At 35.8% G+C, this 9,278-nt stretch overlaps 1 long non-coding RNA gene across 17 annotated transcripts; it reads left to right on the forward strand.

Moving 5' to 3' along the window:
• Nucleotides 1-741: 741 nt before the first annotated feature.
• On the forward strand, nucleotides 742-7,911 carry LOC127835329 (uncharacterized). Of its 17 annotated transcripts, XR_008028464.1 has the most exons (8): nucleotides 742-2,148; nucleotides 2,348-2,431; nucleotides 2,597-2,684; nucleotides 2,849-3,277; nucleotides 3,476-4,618; nucleotides 4,811-6,499; nucleotides 6,633-6,692; nucleotides 6,857-7,911. It is a non-coding gene; the product is annotated as an uncharacterized LOC127835329 (long non-coding RNA). The 17 variants fall into 17 exon arrangements; XR_008028461.1 differs by having other exon boundaries at nucleotides 2,597-3,277; XR_008028466.1 differs by having other exon boundaries at nucleotides 742-3,277; nucleotides 3,462-3,527; nucleotides 3,833-4,618.
• The last annotated feature ends 1,367 nt before the right edge of the window (nucleotides 7,912-9,278 follow it).

The following is a 9,278-nucleotide window of genomic DNA, read 5'->3' on the forward strand; positions in this document are numbered from 1 at the left end:
ATATTTTGATGGATTACTCACATATTTGATATGATCTAGGATTATTTCAGAATGATAGGTTAGTAAATCTATGTTTGACTAGATTTTTTTATAATATAGATCTCTACACGCATTTTCTAGTTTTTACATTTACTCTAAAAATCTGCGTTGGGTACGCCTCATAACAAGATTTGAGACCTAAAGACCATGGATTTGCTTTAACTCGAAGGAAATACTGGATGGATTGTACGGACTCATGCTTATCAATTTGTATGCCCATTCAAGCTGTGTGTGAATATTTCGGCTTGTATGGTCATGAAAAAATATCATCACAAAGTCAATATTTGTAGGATTTTTGCATGTTAAGTATGATTTTTTGATTTCTCATCAAATACACATTCAATCGTAACTCAAATCATGAAGAATAAACATTTTCAATGTGCTTTTCTGTCATTCTTCGTTTGGTCGTTGAAGGGTTCGGACGTGTTTTTCGAAGCTCTCGACGTCGTGACCTCATTATAATTTGAACTGCGCGGGTAAAGAACGCTCAGTTGCGACTTGGATATTGACCAATACGGACGTGTTTTTAAAGCGCTCTGAAAAAAGTTTTGACTTTTAAAATTTTTTTACTATGACAGAATCTTAGTTGACTGATGGTCTTTGACAAAGACAGACTTGTTTTTGTGAGCTATGAAAAAAATTTGACTTTGAAATATTTTTACGATTAAAAAGTTTCAGTTGACTTTTGAAAGTTGACGAAGACGGACGTACTTTCGTGAGCTCTGACTATTGATGAAAAGTTTTCGCGTTATAGAATAGCGACTTGGTACTCAGGTTGTTGAATGACTGGATGACTGAAGTGTTAGGTTATTGTTATGAGATAACAACTTGACTTTGACTTGAGTTGTGAAATGAAATCATACTCTTATGCGATGATAACTTTTGAACGTTTAGTACTGACTGACAACGAATTTTTGTGAGCGTTATATATGAAATGTTTGACTTACATTAATTTTTTTGAACGACTTGACTTCAATTTAAGTTTTGACATCGGACTGATCGGACGTGTTTTTTTAAGCCCTGACTGTTGTGAATAATTAAATTTATGTTGTGGTGTCAAGCGATTGACTGTCAGTTGAGGTTCAGATGTCGAGCTGTGCGGACGTGTTCATCGAGCTGCTGTCTACAAAAAACGTGAGTACAAATTTTTTTCGTTTTACTGTTTACAAGTTGCGTGATGATGTATGATGGTTGTAATGTGTTGGGTAGAAATTACTCAGTGCTGATACAGTGTCGATATGTTGTGATGAGCGATAATAGTGGATGATGGTGGAACAGAATATTCATTGAGCTATTTTGAGGAAGCGAACATATGATGGAAAAATGTTGCAAAAATATTAAATGACAATGTATTGAATCGCTTTTGTTGATATGTATGATATTGATTAAATTGTATTTGCATGCTGTAACATTTCTATTCCATTTCAGGGGGCTGTGGTGAGTATTGTAGTATAAATTTGTTTCAATAAATCATGATGAATGAAAACTGATTTTGATTCGTTTTGTACAGGTTTACTTGTATAGAAGTGTAATGCGTTGGGTAGAAATTAGAATCTACTCAGTACTGATATAGTGTCGATATGTTGTGATTAGCGATGATGGTGTATGATGGTGGAACAGAACATGAGCTACTTTGGGGAAACGAACATATGATTGAAAAATGATTGCAAACATAGTAGATGAATGATATGATATTGCTTAAATTGTATTTGCATGCTGTAACATTTCTATTTCATTTCAGGGTGCTGTGGTGAGTACTGTAGATTGTAGTGCATATGTATAGAATTCAATAAACGATGATGAATGAAAACTGATTTCGATTCGTTTTGTGTAATTTTAGGTATTTTCACTCTATCACAACTCTGTCGGTTGGTGTTCATGAGTGTGAGACTAATACAGCAATGTTTGAGTAGTACAAAAATGTTTTCGCTTTTGTGGTCGCCAGCTGTCCGTGATCTGTAAAGTGAAAATACACAGAGCTATGAAGCATACAGATGTTTCGAAATTTTATCAATGATTGTATACTATGCATGTTTTGATTTAGTTCGTTTCAGATTTGACATGAGATGAAAACCTGACATGATTTGAACAGAGCTGGGAAACGAAAAGGTAAGTCTGTTTCATTCCACTATGAACACTTGTATTTTGACAAAAGAAGAGATAAAGTGAGTTACTTTATCATCATGGTTTCATTTAGTGAACAGAGGTAAACCTAGCTAGCTTTTCGTGTACTCTATTTTGGATGATGAGTATGTCAGTAACTTTAATTGTACGGCTAGTAAAGTATGAACATGAATGCTTTGTTCAGATTTTCAGATGTGTGCTGGCAGTTCAAGTCTGGCAGCTGGAGTGAACAGTCGTGTTTTCTGGAGCTCCAACAATATGCTAGAAGGTAAGTAACTATGTTTGTTTTGCATTGCATGTTTTTATATGTTTCAGACTTTCAAGCAGAGATGTCATGCTGACTGGAGTTGAGCACAGGGCAGTGACAAAGTGAAAGGTAAGTACTTTTGACTGAATGTTTGTTCTATGCATGTTTTGTTTTAATACATTTCAGGAGTGCTTATCCAGTGATGATATGACAGTTGGAGTGAACAGTGGAGCCAAGCAGTCTTGTTTTTGGAGCTACTCAACAAGCCTTGAAGGTAAGTTTAGAATTTCTCAATGTTAGTGAATTGAAGTACTGTCACTTGCTTTTGGACAGTCGAACAGAACAGACGTGGTTGCGAGAGCTCTCATATCTGTTGTGTTAAACTGTTTTTATGATATGTTATGTTTGTTTGTTTGTTTGTGATGTACTATTTTTCAGATGCTGATGGCAGTGATGGGTTTTCAAGCTGACCTGAACAGAAAAGCACTCATATGGTAAGTACAAAATAGTTGTTATATGGGATGTTTTGTGCATGCTTTTATGTTTCAGGTGTACTTGCTGACAGCGACGAAGACGAATCAAGAAGAGGAACATTGTTGAGAAAGTGATTGGGACTTGCAAACAGGGTAAGTGTAACACTTGTGTTTGTTTAATTTGTAACATGCGTGCTTTGCTCTGTTTCAGATTTCACATGCAGAAATTAAACAGGATTTCAACTGCTGAGACACAATTCATCAAAAGTAAGGTAAGTTTTAATTCATTGATTTGAGTTGTACAATGTGTTCTTTACTTTATTTCAGATTCGAGTCACTGGTTTACACATGGAAGAAGATTTCCACGTCTGTTACTCAACTCTACAGAAGCAAGGTAAGTCGATCAAATTTTTGTTTTAGTTTGTACTGCTGTAATGTGATGGTAAACTTATGCTATTTTTCATGTGTGCTATGCAGAGATGGAGAATTCAATTTTAAGAAAGATTAACTGCTGCAGCTTAGCTCTGCTCTGTGTTGATTTTTGTTCAAAAACGTTTAAAATGTATGTGTGTTTTCAGATGTTTTGTTTCAGTTGATGTCCAGATGGCAAGCAGTACAGACGTGTTTCTTGGAGCTGCCAAACAGTGAGTACAAACGTTTTATATTTTTCAGTTGTTTACTCATAGAAGTCTGTGAAAGATGATAACAAGGGTTGAATCTATCAGCACTTGTGTCTAAAAATGCTGATGTGTGACGGTTTACTGAAAAGGGTAAATGCTAGCCAGTACTTACACTTGAGCAACCGTGGGATGTCGAACTAACTGATGATGTACTATGATGGTGAACACTTACTATGTGTATCAAAATGCTTTTGTTGATATTTACTATAGATGATTTGATATTGGTTAACATTTGTTTGCATGCTGTTAACATTTCTATTTCATTTCAGGGAGCTGTGGTAAGTATTGTAGTATTAATTTGTCTCAATAAACGATGATGAATGAAAACTGATGTCGATTCTTTTTGTACAGTTTTAGGTATTAGCACTCTATACAAAACTCTGTCGGTCGGTGTTTGTGAATGTGAGCTTAATGTTTGAGTAGAACAAAAATGTCTTTACTTTTGTGATCGCCAGTTGTCTGTGATGTAAAGTGGAAAAAACACAGCTATGAAGCATACAATTGTTTCAATATTTTATCAATGATAGTGTGCTATGCATGTTTTGATTTAGTTCGTTTCAGATACGACATGACATGAAGAGTTGACAGTCGAACAGAGCTGAGCAAAGCAGAAAGGTAAGTGTGTTTCATTTTAGTATGAACACTTGTATTTTGTTTTTATATGGTATGTTTTGTGCATGCTATGTTTCAGGTGTACTTGTAGTCAGCGACGAAGACGATTCAAGAAGAGGAACATTGCTGAGAAAGTGAATGGGACTTGCAAACAGGGTAAGTGTTACAATTGTTTGTTTGATTTTTACCATGCATACTTTGCTTTGCTCTGTTTCAGATTTCACATGCAGAAATGGTCTCATAGCAGTGCCAACAGTGAATAAGGATTTCAGCTGCTGTGAAACAACTCAACAGAAAGTAGGTAAGCATTGAATGAATGCACTTGAGTTGTACAATTTGATGTGATGCTTTTTTTCTGTTTCAGATTCAAGTTTCTGGTGTAGACAGAAAAATGTGTTTGAAGAAGGAATTCTACTACTGTGATTCAACTCTACAGAAGCAAGGTAAGTAGAAACAAAATTTTGGTTTAATTTAACTCATGTGTTTTGCACTGCATGCTATTTTTCAGGTCTCTCACGCAGTGATGGAAAAGAAGAAGATTTCAAGAAAGAATCACTGCTGCAACTCAGGCCTATAACAAGGTAAGTGTTTACTATATTGTATACAAAATGTTTCTCTGTTTTAATCTGTTTCAGGTTTCAATTGCAGAGATGTTGCAGAGATGTTTTGACAGCTTGTGACAGAAAAGAAATTCAGCAGCTGTGTCTCGACTCTAGCCACGAGGTAAGTCAAAACAAATATACTGGTTTGTATGTTATGTTGTTATGCCCTTCTATGTTTCAGACTTACATTGCTGTGACTGTTCCACAGTGGGTCAAAAAAGAGACGAATACAGGTTTCAAGAAGAAAATTGGCTGTTGAAAACCTGCACAAAATATGAGGTAAGTAAACTATTCTTTTGGTTTGTTTTGTGCTTTGTTATGCTTAACTATTTTTCAGATTGGAATGGTGGGTCGTTACAGAGCAGACTTTTGGACAACTGAGAAGTTGAGAAACAGAGAATGATTCAAGATCAGCTAGGTAAGTCTTGATTATTGTGCATTGCTAAATGTTTTTTTTCATTCCAGTATGGCTGTGGTAAGTACACAAACTTTCTATAATTTAATATTGAACTGTTTTTATGACCTGTATTCTGCATTGTAAAATGTCTGTTTTTCATTTCAGTATCCTGTGGTAAGTACACTAACTTTCTTTAATTTTCATATTGAACTGTTTTGATGACTTGTATACTACTATGCAATGCCTAATGTTTTTTTCATTTCAGTTGCCTGTGGTAAGTACACTAACTTTCTTTAATTTTCATATTGAACTGTTTTGATGACTTGTATACTACTATGCAATGCCTAATGTTTTTTTCATTTCAGTAGCCTGTTGGTAAGTACACTAACTTTCTATAATTTCATAGTGAATTGTTTTGATGACCTGTATTCTGCATTGTAAAATGTGTTTCTTTTTCATTTCAGTATGGCTGTGGTAAGTACAATTGCCTTTCATATTGAACTGTTTTGATGACCTGTATTTTGCATTGCTAAATGTTTTTTTCATTTCAGTATAGCTGTGGTAAGTACACTAACTTTCTTTAATTTTCATATTGAACTGTTTTGATGACTTGTATTCTGCTATACAAAATGTGCTTTTTTCAATTTCAGGTCAGCAATGGTAAGTATATTGTGTTTCTTTATGTATAATTTTGTATACATATTGTTTTTTTCATCATAGCATGTTTTTTATATTTATGCTTTGTGTAAGTAAAATGTTCATAAATCATTCTTATCTTTAAACTAAAAATGTATTTTGATATGCAAAATGTCTGTATGATTTCAGTTGCCAGAGGTGAGTACCATTACAGTTGAAAAGTTAGTTTTGTTTAGTTAAAGTTTTGGTTCACAGTTCTGTTTATTATTTGGCAAAATTTACATGTATGCATTGAGTCTTGATTTCAGCTCGATTGTGGACTGAAGAAGATTGCCAGCAGAGGGATTGGATACAAAATACAAAGTAAGTACTGAGTTTCTTACTAAAAGTTTTGAGTTGTATTCATTGTGTGTTAATATGCTATGATTGCTATGAACATGACTTTTGTATTTCAGCGAAGACAACATAGGTAAGTAAAATTGTTATCTGTTTCAAGTTTACTGTTATAGTTCAATATTGTGTTTATAAATTGTAAGTTGTACAAACACATTCAAAAGTTTCTGATCATGCTTTCAATTTCATTTCAGCCCTACTACAAGACGAGTGTTTTCTACTACTAGACGTGTCAGGTTTACTTCCAGGCGAGCAGTGACAACAAGGCGCCTTTGTGGAAACAGCAAAACAAACAAGTGAGTATTAGTTGAACAATTGTTTGAGATTGTTTTAATGTTATGTTATACTTAAATGCAAAATTGTGCACATAAATTGTAAGTTGTACAAACACAGTGAAAGTTTCTGATCATGCTTTTCATTTCATTTCAGCTCTACTGCAAGACGAGCAGTAACAGCAAGGCGCCTGAACATGCAACACAATACAAAAAAGTAAGTATCAGTCAAACAGTTGGTAGAGTTGTGTGTTTTTCTTTAGCAGTTTGTGTTTACTATTTTATTTGATACATGGTATATTACACATGCATGTTTTTATCATTTCAGGCTGTTTACTTTCATCGTTTACTGTTTAACACAATTTGCTTTTCTATTTTCAGTGCCAATTTGCAAACCTTGATGTGGACACCGAGTAGTCAATACATACGTGTGGCGTATAGCTGCGACAAAACCGTGGGTCCATCGCACCGATAACTTGAACATTGGCCCGTGTATGGACATCAGTGCAACTTTGTGAATCCATGTAACTTTGTGAATCCATGTAACATTGCGAATGTGTGTCGATCGAAAAATGTGTACATTCTGCACTGAAACGAACTCGGTGTTGCAAGTGGCAAGTGTTGACAGTGTGTATGTTTATGTTTATGTTTTTACATGAAAAATAAAGGAGATTGTTCTCCTACCTTTTTTTTCCTTGTTTTATTGTGCTGGCCAGCAATATTGATGTATTGATGTATTGATGTATGTGTTTGTGTATTAACGATGTATTAACTATGCATTACCAAAATCAAACAAAACTTTGGCACAAGAGACTCTAAGTATCAAATACCAACAATTTAAGCGCAGACAATCACATGGTGGTACACCAGTCCGAATATACTCATTGCTCTAGCCAGGATTGCAAATTACTTGTGTTGACTAGCAAGGCTCCCTAGTAACGGAGCAGTGTTACTGGCGTTTTTTGGGTCGATAGTGCTTAGGTGAGGTTTTGCTCGAATCGGGAGCGGGTCACTCGCTTGGGCGAGTTAGTTTTCGCTCGTAGTTTCCAATCTGGCTAGATCAATGTAAGGTTGTTTTGACTGCTATTTGGCAAGCAGAAAGACAACAGCGGTTAATTGACTGAGTATGGGCGACCGAGGTATGTAGGTGTCAATAGACCGACTCCACAAGTTGCGAAGCGAACCGATAGCACTTGAGGGGAAACGCCTCGGTTTTCGGTTCTAACATGTGTTATCCATGCTGTCGTTATACTCTGGCAAGGCTCCTCAATCTATCGCGAGGGACACTCATTATTGCCCGCAAGCTTTAGAACCTGACGTGGGTCGATGCGTATGCGAGTCCGAGGACGCGATGGCATTTGATAAGGCTACCAACCGGTTGATAACACGCATTGTTCAAATTGTTAGGTTTAAGTCTGCTAGGGCTGGGGTGGGAAGGCGACTTCTCTTGTACTCAGACAAGAGGAACGGTCACAAGTCCGTAAAAACGCCGAGTGACACCACTAGCTTGCAAACGTACAAAGCAAAAAACTTTCAAACTTGAATTTGAGGTAAAATGATAAAAAAAACTATATGAATGACTAACCGATATAAGATATTTTCCATATGGCAACAAACTATGCTACTCAATGTTGCGTTGAACATTAATTGCGCCTTACGAACTACTCGTGTTGAGACTTACATTGAGTGACTCGTAAACGTAAAGCAGTTACTCGCTTTTGACTGCATACACATTTTGTACAACGGTTCGTTATTGGTATAACTTGTCTTTCAGTGAGGCACATTAACATAAACGTTCAACAGTATTTAGGCTTTATATTGCGCTTGTAGAATATACGAACAAAACACACTATATAATCTACAATCGATCGCATAGTTAGCTACTTGAGTTGATATTGACAAGCGCTGGTCAATCATCTCGTTTGTAAGCTTTCGAGTGTACACAGTAGTTTGCAGTTTTGTTTCACACATAATACAAAATATGGATGAAAAAAATCTATATACATAACAGTTTGCGATATTAACTACTTTTGCCTCTTGGCCAAATCTACACTCGATCGCATAGTTTGCTACCTAGGTTGATATTAACAAGCGCTGTTTGAAAAGCAGTATTACTTCAATGCTATGGTTTGGTTGTAAGATAAAATACTAGTATATGATGCATTGATGTAACAGATATGTAGGCACATTCGTATAGTAGAAGAAAATTCTCAGCAGCAGCTGGTCTGCAAACACTACAATGCGATTTTGCAGTTTGATACGAACGTGTTTTGTTCACGTGAAGTTGAAATGAAAATCTGTCATGTCTGATCAATGAAATATATTTGATAAAATAACACAGTTGAAAGGCAGTAACATATCTAAGGTTGTGCTATGTTACAGCTCCACAAATAGTTATTCGTCTTGCAAGATACTGGAACAGATGTCCACATGTTATTGTATATTATCTGATTTAGGATATTTTGAGAAATTATGCAACAGAACATTTCTGCAAGATGTGAAAAAAATATCTATTTAAATGGGATTTCTGAGGTTTAGCCATCGCCGAAAGGCCAATGTTTCTTCGTTAATGCATGGCAAAAGTAAAGGCTATATTGTTTGCTAGTATGCTAGTCCGTATTGCATATCGCAAGGTGGTAAAGCGGCTCTTTTCATTTCGCTGTGAAAAGAACGGTCACAAGCCCGTACAAACGCTGAGTGACACCTCTTGATCATGTAGCTTGTATGAAACGTGTTTACAAAACCAAAGTAGTTCAAAGCAGAACGCTTTTCCTTCTTTGAGGGAGAAGAAATCTGGGTGCAA

The sequence above is a fragment of the Dreissena polymorpha genome, chromosome 6 (assembly GCF_020536995.1).
Source record: "Dreissena polymorpha isolate Duluth1 chromosome 6, UMN_Dpol_1.0, whole genome shotgun sequence".
In the NCBI taxonomy this organism is placed as follows: Eukaryota; Metazoa; Mollusca; class Bivalvia; order Myida; family Dreissenidae; genus Dreissena; species Dreissena polymorpha.